This window comes from Maylandia zebra, linkage group LG10, assembly GCF_041146795.1.
Source record: "Maylandia zebra isolate NMK-2024a linkage group LG10, Mzebra_GT3a, whole genome shotgun sequence".
Taxonomy (NCBI): Eukaryota; Metazoa; Chordata; class Actinopteri; order Cichliformes; family Cichlidae; genus Maylandia; species Maylandia zebra.
The window spans coordinates 7284782-7304503 of NC_135176.1; positions in this window are offsets into that span (position 1 = coordinate 7284782).

Consider the following 19722-nt stretch of genomic DNA (forward strand, 5'->3'; position numbering starts at 1 on the left):
GCTAAGATTTTAAAATTATTCACATAATGAAAACCTATACTTTGTTTCAGGCGAGTTTCCCATTCAAATGCATGTAACAGTGAGAAACGCATTGTCTTGGCGAAATAAAGCGCTTTTGAACAACTTCATATAAATCGCTGTAACTTTTGATAGAAGACTCAGAAACACATGTTTATGGCTTTATCTTATAGAACTCAATATCCCCGTGCTGGGCAAACAGGTTTTGCAGCCGTTTGAGCTAAGATTTTAAAATTATTCACATAATGAAAACCTATACTTTGTCTCGGGCGAGTTTCCCATTCAAATGCATGTAACAGTGAGAAACACACTGTCTTGGCGAAAGAAAGCATTTTTGTACAACTTCATATAAATCGCTGTAACTTTTGATAGAAGACTCAGAAACACATGTTTATGGCTTTATCTTATAGAACTCAATATCCCCGTGCTGGGCAAACAGGTTTTGCAGCCGTTTGAGCTAAGATTTTAAAATTATTCACATAATGAAAACCTATACTTTGTTTCAGGTGAGTTTCCCATTCAAATGCATGTAACAGTGAGAAACGCATTGTCTTGGCGAAATAAAGCGTTTTCGTACAACTTCATATAAATCGCTGTAACTTTTGATAGAAGACTCAGAAACACATGTTTATGGCTTTATCTTATAGAACTCAATATCCCGTGCTGGGCAAACAGGTTTTGCAGCCGTTTGAGCTAAGATTTTAAAATTATTCACATAATGAAAACCTATACTTTGTTTCAGGCGAGTTTCCCATTCAAATGCATGTAACAGTGAGAAACGCATCGTCTTGGCGAAAGAAAGCATTTTTGTACAACTTCATATAAATCGCTGTAACTTTTGATAGAAGACTCAGACAAACATGTTTATGGCTTTATCTTATAGAACTCAATATCCCCGTGCTGGGCAAACAGGTTTTGCAGCCGTTTGAGCTAAGATTTTAAAATTATTCACATAATGAAAACCTATACTTTGTTTCAGGCGAGTTTCCCATTCAAATGCATGTAACAGTGAGAAACGCATCGTCTTGGCGAAAGAAAGCATTTTTGTACAACTTCATATAAATCGCTGTAACTTTTGATAGAAGACTCAGAAACACGTGTTTATGGCTTTATCTTATAGAACTCAATATCCCCGTGCTGGGCAAACAGGTTTTGCAGCCGTTTGAGCTAAGATTTTAAAATTATTCACATAATGAAAACCTATACTTTGTTTCAGGCGAGTTTCCCATTCAAATGCATGTAACAGTGAGAAACGCATTGTCTTGGCGAAATAAAGCGCTTTTGAACAACTTCATATAAATCGCTGTAACTTTTGATAGAAGACTCAGAAACACATGTTTATGGCTTTATCTTATAGAACTCAATATCCCCGTGTTGGGCAAACAGGTTTTGCAGCCGTTTGAGCTAAGATTTTAAAATTATTCACATAATGAAAACCTATACTTTGTCTCGGGCGAGTTTCCCATTCAAATGCATGTAACAGTGAGAAACACACTGTCTTGGCGAAAGAAAGCATTTTTGTACAACTTCATATAAATCGCTGTAACTTTTGATAGAAGACTCAGAAACACATGTTTATGGCTTTATCTTATAGAACTCAATATCCCCGTGCTGGGCAAACAGGTTTTGCAGCCGTTTGAGCTAAGATTTTAAAATTATTCACATAATGAAAACCTATACTTTGTTTCAGGTGAGTTTCCCATTCAAATGCATGTAACAGTGAGAAACGCATTGTCTTGGCGAAATAAAGCGTTTTCGTACAACTTCATATAAATCGCTGTAACTTTTGATAGAAGACTCAGAAACACATGTTTATGGCTTTATCTTATAGAACTCAATATCCCGTGCTGGGCAAACAGGTTTTGCAGCCGTTTGAGCTAAGATTTTAAAATTATTCACATAATGAAAACCTATACTTTGTTTCAGGCGAGTTTCCCATTCAAATGCATGTAACAGTGAGAAACGCATCGTCTTGGCGAAAGAAAGCATTTTTGTACAACTTCATATAAATCGCTGTAACTTTTGATAGAAGACTCAGACAAACATGTTTATGGCTTTATCTTATAGAACTCAATATCCCCGTGCTGGGCAAACAGGTTTTGCAGCCGTTTGAGCTAAGATTTTAAAATTATTCACATAATGAAAACCTATACTTTGTTTCAGGCGAGTTTCCCATTCAAATGCATGTAACAGTGAGAAACGCATCGTCTTGGCGAAAGAAAGCATTTTTGTACAACTTCATATAAATCGCTGTAACTTTTGATAGAAGACTCAGACAAACATGTTTATGGCTTTATCTTATAGAACTCAATATCCCCGTGCTGGGCAAACAGGTTTTGCAGCCGTTTGAGCTAAGATTTTAAAATTATTCACATAATGAAAACCTATACTTTGTTTCAGGCGAGTTTCCCATTCAAATGCATGTAACAGTGAGAAACGCACTGTCTTGGCGAAATAAAGCGCTTTTGAACAACTTCATATAAATCGCTGTAACTTTTGATAGAAGACTCAGAAACACATGTTTATGGCTTTATCTTATAGAACTCAATATCCCCGTGCTGGGCAAACAGGTTTTGCAGCCGTTTGAGCTAAGATTTTAAAATTATTCACATAATGAAAACCTATACTTTGTTTCAGGCGAGTTTCCCATTCAAATGCATGTAACAGTGAGAAACGCATTGTCTTGGCGAAATAAAGCGCTTTTGAACAACTTCATATAAATCGCTGTAACTTTTGATAGAAGACTCAGAAACACATGTTTATGGCTTTATCTTATAGAACTCAATATCCCCGTGCTGGGCAAACAGGTTTTGCAGCCGTTTGAGCTAAGATTTTAAAATTATTCACATAATGAAAACCTATACTTTGTCTCGGGCGAGTTTCCCATTCAAATGCATGTAACAGTGAGAAACACACTGTCTTGGCGAAAGAAAGCATTTTTGTACAACTTCATATAAATCGCTGTAACTTTTGATAGAAGACTCAGACAAACATGTTTATGGCTTTATCTTATAGAACTCAATATCCCCGTGCTGGGCAAACAGGTTTTGCAGCCGTTTGAGCTAAGATTTTAAAATTATTCACATAATGAAAACCTATACTTTGTTTCAGGCGAGTTTCCCATTCAAATGCATGTAACAGTGAGAAACACACTGTCTTGGCGAAAGAAAGCATTTTTGTACAACTTCATATAAATCGCTGTAACTTTTGATAGAAGACTCAGACAAACATGTTTATGGCTTTATCTTATAGAACTCAATATCCCCGTGCTGGGCAAACAGGTTTTGCAGCCGTTTGAGCTAAGATTTTAAAATTATTCACATAATGAAAACCTATACTTTGTTTCAGGCGAGTTTCCCATTCAAATGCATGTAACAGTGAGAAACGCATTGTCTTGGCGAAATAAAGCGCTTTTGAACAACTTCATATAAATCGCTGTAACTTTTGATAGAAGACTCAGAAACACATGTTTATGGCTTTATCTTATAGAACTCAATATCCCCGTGCTGGGCAAACAGGTTTTGCAGCCGTTTGAGCTAAGATTTTAAAATTATTCACATAATGAAAACCTATACTTTGTTTCAGGCGAGTTTCCCATTCAAATGCATGTAACAGTGAGAAACACACTGTCTTGGCGAAAGAAAGCATTTTTGTACAACTTCATATAAATCGCTGTAACTTTTGATAGAAGACTCAGACAAACATGTTTATGGCTTTATCTTATAGAACTCAATATCCCCGTGCTGGGCAAACAGGTTTTGCAGCCGTTTGAGCTAAGATTTTAAAATTATTCACATAATGAAAACCTATACTTTGTTTCAGGCGAGTTTCCCATTCAAATACATGTAACAGTGAGAAACGCATTGTCTTGGCGAAATAAAGCGCTTTTGAACAACTTCATATAAATCGCTGTAACTTTTGATAGAAGACTCAGAAACACATGTTTATGGCTTTATCTTATAGAACTCAATATCCCCGTGCTGGGCAAACAGGTTTTGCAGCTGTTTGAGCTAAGATTTTAAAATTATTCACATAATGAAAACCTATACTTTGTCTCGGGCGAGTTTCCCATTCAAATGCATGTAACAGTGAGAAACACACTGTCTTGGCGAAAAAAAGCATTTTTGTACAACTTCATATAAATCGCTGTAACTTTTGATAGAAGACTCAGAAACACGTGTTTATGGCTTTATCTTATAGAACTCAATATCCCCGTGCTGGGTAAACAGGTTTTGCAGCCGTTTGAGCTAAGATTTTAAAATTATTCACATAATGAAAACCTATACTTTGTCTCAGGCGAGTTTCCCATTCAAATGCATGTAACAGTGAGAAACACACTGTCTTGGCGAAAGAAAGCATTTTTGTACAACTTCATATAAATCGCTGTAACTTTTGATAGAAGACTCAGACAAACATGTTTATGGCTTTATCTTATAGAACTCAATATCCCCGTGCTGGGCAAACAGGTTTTGCAGCCGTTTGAGCTAAGATTTTAAAATTATTCACATAATGAAAACCTATACTTTGTCTCGGGCGAGTTTCCCATTCAAATGCATGTAACAGTGAGAAACACACTGTCTTGGCGAAAGAAAGCATTTTTGTACAACTTCATATAAATCGCTGTAACTTTTGATAGAAGACTCAGAAACACATGTTTATGGCTTTATCTTATAGAACTCAATATCCCCGTGCTGGGCAAACAGGTTTTGCAGCCGTTTGAGCTAAGATTTTAAAATTATTCACATAATGAAAACCTATACTTTGTTTCAGGTGAGTTTCCCATTCAAATGCATGTAACAGTGAGAAACGCATTGTCTTGGCGAAATAAAGCGTTTTCGTACAACTTCATATAAATCGCTGTAACTTTTGATAGAAGACTCAGAAACACATGTTTATGGCTTTATCTTATAGAACTCAATATCCCGTGCTGGGCAAACAGGTTTTGCAGCCGTTTGAGCTAAGATTTTAAAATTATTCACATAATGAAAACCTATACTTTGTTTCAGGCGAGTTTCCCATTCAAATGCATGTAACAGTGAGAAACGCATCGTCTTGGCGAAAGAAAGCATTTTTGTACAACTTCATATAAATCGCTGTAACTTTTGATAGAAGACTCAGACAAACATGTTTATGGCTTTATCTTATAGAACTCAATATCCCCGTGCTGGGCAAACAGGTTTTGCAGCCGTTTGAGCTAAGATTTTAAAATTATTCACATAATGAAAACCTATACTTTGTTTCAGGCGAGTTTCCCATTCAAATGCATGTAACAGTGAGAAACGCATCGTCTTGGCGAAAGAAAGCATTTTTGTACAACTTCATATAAATCGCTGTAACTTTTGATAGAAGACTCAGAAACACGTGTTTATGGCTTTATCTTATAGAACTCAATATCCCCGTGCTGGGCAAACAGGTTTTGCAGCCGTTTGAGCTAAGATTTTAAAATTATTCACATAATGAAAACCTATACTTTGTTTCAGGCGAGTTTCCCATTCAAATGCATGTAACAGTGAGAAACGCATTGTCTTGGCGAAATAAAGCGCTTTTGAACAACTTCATATAAATCGCTGTAACTTTTGATAGAAGACTCAGAAACACATGTTTATGGCTTTATCTTATAGAACTCAATATCCCCGTGTTGGGCAAACAGGTTTTGCAGCCGTTTGAGCTAAGATTTTAAAATTATTCACATAATGAAAACCTATACTTTGTCTCGGGCGAGTTTCCCATTCAAATGCATGTAACAGTGAGAAACACACTGTCTTGGCGAAAGAAAGCATTTTTGTACAACTTCATATAAATCGCTGTAACTTTTGATAGAAGACTCAGAAACACATGTTTATGGCTTTATCTTATAGAACTCAATATCCCCGTGCTGGGCAAACAGGTTTTGCAGCCGTTTGAGCTAAGATTTTAAAATTATTCACATAATGAAAACCTATACTTTGTTTCAGGTGAGTTTCCCATTCAAATGCATGTAACAGTGAGAAACGCATTGTCTTGGCGAAATAAAGCGTTTTCGTACAACTTCATATAAATCGCTGTAACTTTTGATAGAAGACTCAGAAACACATGTTTATGGCTTTATCTTATAGAACTCAATATCCCGTGCTGGGCAAACAGGTTTTGCAGCCGTTTGAGCTAAGATTTTAAAATTATTCACATAATGAAAACCTATACTTTGTTTCAGGCGAGTTTCCCATTCAAATGCATGTAACAGTGAGAAACGCATCGTCTTGGCGAAAGAAAGCATTTTTGTACAACTTCATATAAATCGCTGTAACTTTTGATAGAAGACTCAGAAACACGTGTTTATGGCTTTATCTTATAGAACTCAATATCCCCGTGCTGGGCAAACAGGTTTTGCAGCCGTTTGAGCTAAGATTTTAAAATTATTCACATAATGAAAACCTATACTTTGTTTCAGGCGAGTTTCCCATTCAAATGCATGTAACAGTGAGAAACGCACTGTCTTGGCGAAATAAAGCGCTTTTGAACAACTTCATATAAATCGCTGTAACTTTTGATAGAAGACTCAGAAACACATGTTTATGGCTTTATCTTATAGAACTCAATATCCCCGTGCTGGGCAAACAGGTTTTGCAGCCGTTTGAGCTAAGATTTTAAAATTATTCACATAATGAAAACCTATACTTTGTTTCAGGCGAGTTTCCCATTCAAATGCATGTAACAGTGAGAAACGCATTGTCTTGGCGAAATAAAGCGCTTTTGAACAACTTCATATAAATCGCTGTAACTTTTGATAGAAGACTCAGAAACACATGTTTTTGGCTTTATCTTATATAACTCAATATCCCCGTGCTGGGCAAACAGGTTTTGCAGCCGTTTGAGCTACGATTTTAAAATTATTCACATAATGAAAACCTATACTTTGTCTCAGGCGAGTTTCCCATTCAAATGCATGTAACAGTGAGAAACACACTGTCTTGGCGAAAGAAAGCATTTTTGTACAACTTCATATAAATCGCTGTAACTTTTGATAGAAGACTCAGAAACACATGTTTATGGCTTTATCTTATATAACTCAATATCCCCGTGCTGGGCAAACAGGTTTTGCAGCCGTTTGAGCTAAGATTTTAAAATTATTCACATAATGAAAACCTATACTTTGTTTCAGGCGAGTTTCCCATTCAAATGCATGTAACAGTGAGAAACGCACTGTCTTGGCGAAATAAAGCGCTTTTGAACAACTTCATATAAATCGCTGTAACTTTTGATAGAAGACTCAGAAACACATGTTTATGGCTTTATCTTATAGAACTCAATATCCCCGTGCTGGGCAAACAGGTTTTGCAGCCGTTTGAGCTAAGATTTTAAAATTATTCACATAATGAAAACCTATACTTTGTTTCAGGCGAGTTTCCCATTCAAATGCATGTAACAGTGAGAAACGCATTGTCTTGGCGAAATAAAGCGCTTTTGAACAACTTCATATAAATCGCTGTAACTTTTGATAGAAGACTCAGAAACACATGTTTTTGGCTTTATCTTATATAACTCAATATCCCCGTGCTGGGCAAACAGGTTTTGCAGCCGTTTGAGCTAAGATTTTAAAATTATTCACATAATGAAAACCTATACTTTGTTTCAGGCGAGTTTCCCATTCAAATGCATGTAACAGTGAGAAACGCATTGTCTTGGCGAAATAAAGCGCTTTTGAACAACTTCATATAAATCGCTGTAACTTTTGATAGAAGACTCAGAAACACATGTTTATGGCTTTATCTTATAGAACTCAATATCCCCGTGCTGGGCAAACAGGTTTTGCAGCCGTTTGAGCTAAGATTTTAAAATTATTCACATAATGAAAACCTATACTTTGTCTCGGGCGAGTTTCCCATTCAAATGCATGTAACAGTGAGAAACACACTGTCTTGGCGAAAGAAAGCATTTTTGTACAACTTCATATAAATCGCTGTAACTTTTGATAGAAGACTCAGACAAACATGTTTATGGCTTTATCTTATAGAACTCAATATCCCCGTGCTGGGCAAACAGGTTTTGCAGCCGTTTGAGCTAAGATTTTAAAATTATTCACATAATGAAAACCTATACTTTGTTTCAGGCGAGTTTCCCATTCAAATGCATGTAACAGTGAGAAACACACTGTCTTGGCGAAAGAAAGCATTTTTGTACAACTTCATATAAATCGCTGTAACTTTTGATAGAAGACTCAGACAAACATGTTTATGGCTTTATCTTATAGAACTCAATATCCCCGTGCTGGGCAAACAGGTTTTGCAGCCGTTTGAGCTAAGATTTTAAAATTATTCACATAATGAAAACCTATACTTTGTTTCAGGCGAGTTTCCCATTCAAATGCATGTAACAGTGAGAAACGCATTGTCTTGGCGAAATAAAGCGCTTTTGAACAACTTCATATAAATCGCTGTAACTTTTGATAGAAGACTCAGAAACACATGTTTATGGCTTTATCTTATAGAACTCAATATCCCCGTGCTGGGCAAACAGGTTTTGCAGCTGTTTGAGCTAAGATTTTAAAATTATTCACATAATGAAAACCTATACTTTGTCTCGGGCGAGTTTCCCATTCAAATGCATGTAACAGTGAGAAACACACTGTCTTGGCGAAAAAAAGCATTTTTGTACAACTTCATATAAATCGCTGTAACTTTTGATAGAAGACTCAGAAACACGTGTTTATGGCTTTATCTTATAGAACTCAATATCCCCGTGCTGGGTAAACAGGTTTTGCAGCCGTTTGAGCTAAGATTTTAAAATTATTCACATAATGAAAACCTATACTTTGTCTCAGGCGAGTTTCCCATTCAAATGCATGTAACAGTGAGAAACACACTGTCTTGGCGAAAGAAAGCATTTTTGTACAACTTCATATAAATCGCTGTAACTTTTGATAGAAGACTCAGACAAACATGTTTATGGCTTTATCTTATAGAACTCAATATCCCCGTGCTGGGCAAACAGGTTTTGCAGCCGTTTGAGCTAAGATTTTAAAATTATTCACATAATGAAAACCTATACTTTGTTTCAGGCGAGTTTCCCATTCAAATGCATGTAACAGTGAGAAACGCATTGTCTTGGCGAAATAAAGCGCTTTTGAACAACTTCATATAAATCGCTGTAACTTTTGATAGAAGACTCAGAAACACATGTTTATGGCTTTATCTTATAGAACTCAATATCCCCGTGCTGGGCAAACAGGTTTTGCAGCCGTTTGAGCTAAGATTTTAAAATTATTCACATAATGAAAACCTATACTTTGTTTCAGGTGAGTTTCCCATTCAAATGCATGTAACAGTGAGAAACGCATTGTCTTGGCGAAATAAAGCGTTTTCGTACAACTTCATATAAATCGCTGTAACTTTTGATAGAAGACTCAGAAACACATGTTTATGGCTTTATCTTATAGAACTCAATATCCCGTGCTGGGCAAACAGGTTTTGCAGCCGTTTGAGCTAAGATTTTAAAATTATTCACATAATGAAAACCTATACTTTGTTTCAGGCGAGTTTCCCATTCAAATGCATGTAACAGTGAGAAACGCATTGTCTTGGCGAAATAAAGCGCTTTTGAACAACTTCATATAAATCGCTGTAACTTTTGATAGAAGACTCAGAAACACATGTTTATGGCTTTATCTTATAGAACTCAATATCCCCGTGCTGGGCAAACAGGTTTTGCAGCCGTTTGAGCTAAGATTTTAAAATTATTCACATAATGAAAACCTATACTTTGTCTCGGGCGAGTTTCCCATTCAAATGCATGTAACAGTGAGAAACGCATTGTCTTGGCGAAATAAAGCGCTTTTGAACAACTTCATATAAATCGCTGTAACTTTTGATAGAAGACTCAGAAACACATGTTTATGGCTTTATCTTATAGAACTCAATATCCCCGTGCTGGGCAAACAGGTTTTGCAGCCGTTTGAGCTAAGATTTTAAAATTATTCACATAATGAAAACCTATACTTTGTCTCGGGCGAGTTTCCCATTCAAATGCATGTAACAGTGAGAAACACACTGTCTTGGCGAAAGAAAGCATTTTTGTACAACTTCATATAAATCGCTGTAACTTTTGATAGAAGACTCAGACAAACATGTTTATGGCTTTATCTTATAGAACTCAATATCCCCGTGCTGGGCAAACAGGTTTTGCAGCCGTTTGAGCTAAGATTTTAAAATTATTCACATAATGAAAACCTATACTTTGTTTCAGGCGAGTTTCCCATTCAAATGCATGTAACAGTGAGAAACGCATTGTCTTGGCGAAATAAAGCGCTTTTGAACAACTTCATATAAATCGCTGTAACTTTTGATAGAAGACTCAGAAACACATGTTTATGGCTTTATCTTATAGAACTCAATATCCCCGTGCTGGGCAAACAGGTTTTGCAGCCGTTTGAGCTAAGATTTTAAAATTATTCACATAATGAAAACCTATACTTTGTCTCAGGCGAGTTTCCCATTCAAATGCATGTAACAGTGAGAAACACACTGTCTTGGCGAAAGAAAGCATTTTTGTACAACTTCATATAAATCGCTGTAACTTTTGATAGAAGACTCAGACAAACATGTTTATGGCTTTATCTTATAGAACTCAATATCCCCGTGCTGGGCAAACAGGTTTTGAAGCCGTTTGAGCTAAGATTTTAAAATTATTCACATAATGAAAACCTATACTTTGTCTCAGGCGAGTTTCCCATTCAAATGCATGTAACAGTGAGAAACACACTGTCTTGGCGAAAGAAAGCATTTTTGTACAACTTCATATAAATCGCTGTAACTTTTGATAGAAGACTCAGACAAACATGTTTATGGCTTTATCTTATAGAACTCAATATCCCCGTGCTGGGCAAACAGGTTTTGAAGCCGTTTGAGCTAAGATTTTAAAATTATTCACATAATGAAAACCTATACTTTGTCTCAGGCGAGTTTCCCATTCAAATGCATGTAACAGTGAGAAACACACTGTCTTGGCGAAAGAAAGCATTTTTGTACAACTTCATATAAATCGCTGTAACGTTTGATAGAAGACTCAGACAAACATGTTTATGGCTTTATCTTATAGAACTCAATATCCCCGTGCTGGGCAAACAGGTTTTGAAGCCGTTTGAGCTAAGATTTTAAAATTATTCACATAATGAAAACCTATACTTTGTCTCAGGCGAGTTTCCCATTCAAATGCATGTAACAGTGAGAAACACACTGTCTTGGCGAAAGAAAGCATTTTTGTACAACTTCATATAAATCGCTGTAACGTTTGATAGAAGACTCAGACAAACATGTTTATGGCTTTATCTTATAGAACTCAATATCCCCGTGCTGGGCAAACAGGTTTTGAAGCCGTTTGAGCTAAGATTTTAAAATTATTCACATAATGAAAACCTATACTTTGTTTCAGGCGAGTTTCCCATTCAAATGCATGTAACAGTGAGAAACGCATTGTCTTGGCGAAATAAAGCGCTTTTGAACAACTTCATATAAATCGCTGTAACTTTTGATAGAAGACTCAGAAACACATGTTTATGGCTTTATCTTATAGAACTCAATATCCCCGTGCTGGGTAAACAGGTTTTGCAGCCGTTTGAGCTAAGATTTTAAAATTATTCACATAATGAAAACCTATACTTTGTCTCAGGCGAGTTTCCCATTCAAATGCATGTAACAGTGAGAAACACACTGTCTTGGCGAAAGAAAGCATTTTTGTACAACTTCATATAAATCGCTGTAACTTTTGATAGAAGACTCAGACAAACATGTTTATGGCTTTATCTTATAGAACTCAATATCCCCGTGCTGGGCAAACAGGTTTTGCAGCCGTTTGAGCTAAGATTTTAAAATTATTCACATAATGAAAACCTATACTTTGTTTCAGGCGAGTTTCCCATTCAAATGCATGTAACAGTGAGAAACGCATTGTCTTGGCGAAATAAAGCGCTTTTGAACAACTTCATATAAATCGCTGTAACTTTTGATAGAAGACTCAGACAAACATGTTTATGGCTTTATCTTATAGAACTCAATATCCCCGTGCTGGGCAAACAGGTTTTGCAGCCGTTTGAGCTAAGATTTTAAAATTATTCACATAATGAAAACCTATACTTTGTTTCAGGCGAGTTTCCCATTCAAATGCATGTAACAGTGAGAAACGCATTGTCTTGGCGAAATAAAGCGCTTTTGAACAACTTCATATAAATCGCTGTAACTTTTGATAGAAGACTCAGAAACACATGTTTATGGCTTTATCTTATAGAACTCAATATCCCCGTGCTGGGCAAACAGGTTTTGCAGCCGTTTGAGCTAAGATTTTAAAATTATTCACATAATGAAAACCTATACTTTGTCTCGGGCGAGTTTCCCATTCAAATGCATGTAACAGTGAGAAACGCATTGTCTTGGCGAAATAAAGCGCTTTTGAACAACTTCATATAAATCGCTGTAACTTTTGATAGAAGACTCAGAAACACATGTTTATGGCTTTATCTTATAGAACTCAATATCCCCGTGCTGGGCAAACAGGTTTTGCAGCCGTTTGAGCTAAGATTTTAAAATTATTCACATAATGAAAACCTATACTTTGTCTCGGGCGAGTTTCCCATTCAAATGCATGTAACAGTGAGAAACACACTGTCTTGGCGAAAGAAAGCATTTTTGTACAACTTCATATAAATCGCTGTAACTTTTGATAGAAGACTCAGACAAACATGTTTATGGCTTTATCTTATAGAACTCAATATCCCCGTGCTGGGCAAACAGGTTTTGCAGCCGTTTGAGCTAAGATTTTAAAATTATTCACATAATGAAAACCTATACTTTGTTTCAGGCGAGTTTCCCATTCAAATGCATGTAACAGTGAGAAACGCATTGTCTTGGCGAAATAAAGCGCTTTTGAACAACTTCATATAAATCGCTGTAACTTTTGATAGAAGACTCAGAAACACATGTTTATGGCTTTATCTTATAGAACTCAATATCCCCGTGCTGGGCAAACAGGTTTTGCAGCCGTTTGAGCTAAGATTTTAAAATTATTCACATAATGAAAACCTATACTTTGTCTCAGGCGAGTTTCCCATTCAAATGCATGTAACAGTGAGAAACACACTGTCTTGGCGAAAGAAAGCATTTTTGTACAACTTCATATAAATCGCTGTAACTTTTGATAGAAGACTCAGACAAACATGTTTATGGCTTTATCTTATAGAACTCAATATCCCCGTGCTGGGCAAACAGGTTTTGAAGCCGTTTGAGCTAAGATTTTAAAATTATTCACATAATGAAAACCTATACTTTGTCTCAGGCGAGTTTCCCATTCAAATGCATGTAACAGTGAGAAACACACTGTCTTGGCGAAAGAAAGCATTTTTGTACAACTTCATATAAATCGCTGTAACGTTTGATAGAAGACTCAGACAAACATGTTTATGGCTTTATCTTATAGAACTCAATATCCCCGTGCTGGGCAAACAGGTTTTGAAGCCGTTTGAGCTAAGATTTTAAAATTATTCACATAATGAAAACCTATACTTTGTTTCAGGCGAGTTTCCCATTCAAATGCATGTAACAGTGAGAAACGCATTGTCTTGGCGAAATAAAGCGCTTTTGAACAACTTCATATAAATCGCTGTAACTTTTGATAGAAGACTCAGAAACACATGTTTATGGCTTTATCTTATAGAACTCAATATCCCCGTGCTGGGTAAACAGGTTTTGCAGCCGTTTGAGCTAAGATTTTAAAATTATTCACATAATGAAAACCTATACTTTGTCTCAGGCGAGTTTCCCATTCAAATGCATGTAACAGTGAGAAACACACTGTCTTGGCGAAAGAAAGCATTTTTGTACAACTTCATATAAATCGCTGTAACTTTTGATAGAAGACTCAGACAAACATGTTTATGGCTTTATCTTATAGAACTCAATATCCCCGTGCTGGGCAAACAGGTTTTGCAGCCGTTTGAGCTAAGATTTTAAAATTATTCACATAATGAAAACCTATACTTTGTTTCAGGCGAGTTTCCCATTCAAATGCATGTAACAGTGAGAAACGCATTGTCTTGGCGAAATAAAGCGCTTTTGAACAACTTCATATAAATCGCTGTAACTTTTGATAGAAGACTCAGAAACACATGTTTATGGCTTTATCTTATAGAACTCAATATCCCCGTGCTGGGCAAACAGGTTTTGCAGCCGTTTGAGCTAAGATTTTAAAATTATTCACATAATGAAAACCTATACTTTGTCTCAGGCGAGTTTCCCATTCAAATGCATGTAACAGTGAGAAACACACTGTCTTGGCGAAAGAAAGCATTTTTGTACAACTTCATATAAATCGCTGTAACTTTTGATAGAAGACTCAGACAAACATGTTTATGGCTTTATCTTATAGAACTCAATATCCCCGTGCTGGGCAAACAGGTTTTGAAGCCGTTTGAGCTAAGATTTTAAAATTATTCACATAATGAAAACCTATACTTTGTTTCAGGCGAGTTTCCCATTCAAATGCATGTAACAGTGAGAAACGCATTGTCTTGGCGAAATAAAGCGCTTTTGAACAACTTCATATAAATCGCTGTAACTTTTGATAGAAGACTCAGAAACACATGTTTATGGCTTTATCTTATAGAACTCAATATCCCCGTGCTGGGTAAACAGGTTTTGCAGCCGTTTGAGCTAAGATTTTAAAATTATTCACATAATGAAAACCTATACTTTGTCTCAGGCGAGTTTCCCATTCAAATGCATGTAACAGTGAGAAACACACTGTCTTGGCGAAAGAAAGCATTTTTGTACAACTTCATATAAATCGCTGTAACTTTTGATAGAAGACTCAGACAAACATGTTTATGGCTTTATCTTATAGAACTCAATATCCCCGTGCTGGGCAAACAGGTTTTGCAGCCGTTTGAGCTAAGATTTTAAAATTATTCACATAATGAAAACCTATACTTTGTTTCAGGCGAGTTTCCCATTCAAATGCATGTAACAGTGAGAAACGCATTGTCTTGGCGAAATAAAGCGCTTTTGAACAACTTCATATAAATCGCTGTAACTTTTGATAGAAGACTCAGACAAACATGTTTATGGCTTTATCTTATAGAACTCAATATCCCCGTGCTGGGCAAACAGGTTTTGCAGCCGTTTGAGCTAAGATTTTAAAATTATTCACATAATGAAAACCTATACTTTGTTTCAGGCGAGTTTCCCATTCAAATGCATGTAACAGTGAGAAACGCATTGTCTTGGCGAAATAAAGCGCTTTTGAACAACTTCATATAAATCGCTGTAACTTTTGATAGAAGACTCAGAAACACATGTTTATGGCTTTATCTTATAGAACTCAATATCCCCGTGCTGGGCAAACAGGTTTTGCAGCCGTTTGAGCTACGATTTTAAAATTATTCACATAATGAAAACCTATACTTTGTCTCAGGCGAGTTTCCCATTCAAATGCATGTAACAGTGAGAAACACACTGTCTTGGCGAAAGAAAGCATTTTTGTACAACTTCATATAAATCGCTGTAACTTTTGATAGAAGACTCAGAAACACATGTTTATGGCTTTATCTTATAGAACTCAATATCCCCGTGCTGGGCAAACAGGTTTTGCAGCCGTTTGAGCTAAGATTTTAAAATTATTCACATAATGAAAACCTATACTTTGTTTCAGGTGAGTTTCCCATTCAAATGCATGTAACAGTGAGAAACGCATTGTCTTGGCGAAATAAAGCGTTTTCGTACAACTTCATATAAATCGCTGTAACTTTTGATAGAAGACTCAGAAACACATGTTTATGGCTTTATCTTATAGAACTCAATATCCCGTGCTGGGCAAACAGGTTTTGCAGCCGTTTGAGCTAAGATTTTAAAATTATTCACATAATGAAAACCTATACTTTGTTTCAGGCGAGTTTCCCATTCAAATGCATGTAACAGTGAGAAACGCATCGTCTTGGCGAAAGAAAGCATTTTTGTACAACTTCATATAAATCGCTGTAACTTTTGATAGAAGACTCAGACAAACATGTTTATGGCTTTATCTTATAGAACTCAATATCCCCGTGCTGGGCAAACAGGTTTTGCAGCCGTTTGAGCTAAGATTTTAAAATTATTCACATAATGAAAACCTATACTTTGTTTCAGGCGAGTTTCCCATTCAAATGCATGTAACAGTGAGAAACGCATCGTCTTGGCGAAAGAAAGCATTTTTGTACAACTTCATATAAATCGCTGTAACTTTTGATAGAAGACTCAGAAACACGTGTTTATGGCTTTATCTTATAGAACTCAATATCCCCGTGCTGGGCAAACAGGTTTTGCAGCCGTTTGAGCTAAGATTTTAAAATTATTCACATAATGAAAACCTATACTTTGTTTCAGGCGAGTTTCCCATTCAAATGCATGTAACAGTGAGAAACGCATTGTCTTGGCGAAATAAAGCGCTTTTGAACAACTTCATATAAATCGCTGTAACTTTTGATAGAAGACTCAGAAACACATGTTTATGGCTTTATCTTATAGAACTCAATATCCCCGTGTTGGGCAAACAGGTTTTGCAGCCGTTTGAGCTAAGATTTTAAAATTATTCACATAATGAAAACCTATACTTTGTCTCGGGCGAGTTTCCCATTCAAATGCATGTAACAGTGAGAAACACACTGTCTTGGCGAAAGAAAGCATTTTTGTACAACTTCATATAAATCGCTGTAACTTTTGATAGAAGACTCAGAAACACATGTTTATGGCTTTATCTTATAGAACTCAATATCCCCGTGCTGGGCAAACAGGTTTTGCAGCCGTTTGAGCTAAGATTTTAAAATTATTCACATAATGAAAACCTATACTTTGTTTCAGGTGAGTTTCCCATTCAAATGCATGTAACAGTGAGAAACGCATTGTCTTGGCGAAATAAAGCGTTTTCGTACAACTTCATATAAATCGCTGTAACTTTTGATAGAAGACTCAGAAACACGTGTTTATGGCTTTATCTTATAGAACTCAATATCCCGTGCTGGGCAAACAGGTTTTGCAGCCGTTTGAGCTAAGATTTTAAAATTATTCACATAATGAAAACCTATACTTTGTTTCAGGCGAGTTTCCCATTCAAATGCATGTAACAGTGAGAAACGCATCGTCTTGGCGAAAGAAAGCATTTTTGTACAACTTCATATAAATCGCTGTAACTTTTGATAGAAGACTCAGACAAACATGTTTATGGCTTTATCTTATAGAACTCAATATCCCCGTGCTGGGCAAACAGGTTTTGCAGCCGTTTGAGCTAAGATTTTAAAATTATTCACATAATGAAAACCTATACTTTGTTTCAGGCGAGTTTCCCATTCAAATGCATGTAACAGTGAGAAACGCATCGTCTTGGCGAAAGAAAGCATTTTTGTACAACTTCATATAAATCGCTGTAACTTTTGATAGAAGACTCAGAAACACGTGTTTATGGCTTTATCTTATAGAACTCAATATCCCCGTGCTGGGCAAACAGGTTTTGCAGCCGTTTGAGCTAAGATTTTAAAATTATTCACATAATGAAAACCTATACTTTGTTTCAGGCGAGTTTCCCATTCAAATGCATGTAACAGTGAGAAACGCACTGTCTTGGCGAAATAAAGCGCTTTTGAACAACTTCATATAAATCGCTGTAACTTTTGATAGAAGACTCAGAAACACATGTTTATGGCTTTATCTTATAGAACTCAATATCCCCGTGCTGGGCAAACAGGTTTTGCAGCCGTTTGAGCTAAGATTTTAAAATTATTCACATAATGAAAACCTATACTTTGTTTCAGGCGAGTTTCCCATTCAAATGCATGTAACAGTGAGAAACGCATTGTCTTGGCGAAATAAAGCGCTTTTGAACAACTTCATATAAATCGCTGTAACTTTTGATAGAAGACTCAGAAACACATGTTTTTGGCTTTATCTTATATAACTCAATATCCCCGTGCTGGGCAAACAGGTTTTGCAGCCGTTTGAGCTACGATTTTAAAATTATTCACATAATGAAAACCTATACTTTGTCTCAGGCGAGTTTCCCATTCAAATGCATGTAACAGTGAGAAACACACTGTCTTGGCGAAAGAAAGCATTTTTGTACAACTTCATATAAATCGCTGTAACTTTTGATAGAAGACTCAGAAACACATGTTTATGGCTTTATCTTATATAACTCAATATCCCCGTGCTGGGCAAACAGGTTTTGCAGCCGTTTGAGCTAAGATTTTAAAATTATTCACATAATGAAAACCTATACTTTGTTTCAGGCGAGTTTCCCATTCAAATGCATGTAACAGTGAGAAACGCACTGTCTTGGCGAAATAAAGCGCTTTTGAACAACTTCATATAAATCGCTGTAACTTTTGATAGAAGACTCAGAAACACATGTTTATGGCTTTATCTTATAGAACTCAATATCCCCGTGCTGGGCAAACAGGTTTTGCAGCCGTTTGAGCTAAGATTTTAAAATTATTCACATAATGAAAACCTATACTTTGTTTCAGGCGAGTTTCCCATTCAAATGCATGTAACAGTGAGAAACGCATTGTCTTGGCGAAATAAAGCGCTTTTGAACAACTTCATATAAATCGCTGTAACTTTTGATAGAAGACTCAGAAACACATGTTTTTGGCTTTATCTTATATAACTCAATATCCCCGTGCTGGGCAAACAGGTTTTGCAGCCGTTTGAGCTACGATTTTAAAATTATTCACATAATGAAAACCTATACTTTGTCTCAGGCGAGTTTCCCATTCAAATGCATGTAACAGTGAGAAACACACTGTCTTGGCGAAAGAAAGCATTTTTGTACAACTTCATATAAATCGCTGTAACTTTTGATAGAAGACTCAGAAACACATGTTTATGGCTTTATCTTATATAACTCAATATCCCCGTGCTGGGCAAACAGGTTTTGCAGCCGTTTGAGCTAAGATTTTAAAATTATTCACATAATGAAAACCTATACTTTGTTTCAGGCGAGTTTCCCATTCAAATGCATGTAACAGTGAGAAACGCATTGTCTTGGCGAAATAAAGCGCTTTTGAACAACTTCATATAAATCGCTGTAACTTTTGATAGAAGACTCAGAAACACATGTTTATGGCTTTATCTTATAGAACTCAATATCCCCGTGCTGGGCAAACAGGTTTTGCAGCCGTTTGAGCTAAGATTTTAAAATTATTCACATAATGAAAACCTATACTTTGTCTCGGGCGAGTTTCCCATTCAAATGCATGTAACAGTGAGAAACACACTGTCTTGGCGAAAGAAAGCATTTTTGTACAACTTCATATAAATCGCTGTAACTTTTGATAGAAGACTCAGACAAACATGTTTATGGCTTTATCTTATAGAACTCAATATCCCCGTGCTGGGCAAACAGGTTTTGCAGCCGTTTGAGCTAAGATTTTAAAATTATTCACATAATGAAAACCTATACTTTGTTTCAGGCGAGTTTCCCATTCAAATGCATGTAACAGTGAGAAACACACTGTCTTGGCGAAAGAAAGCATTTTTGTACAACTTCATATAAATCGCTGTAACTTTTGATAGAAGACTCAGACAAACATGTTTATGGCTTTATCTTATAGAACTCAATATCCCCGTGCTGGGCAAACAGGTTTTGCAGCCGTTTGAGCTAAGATTTTAAAATTATTCACATAATGAAAACCTATACTTTGTTTCAGGCGAGTTT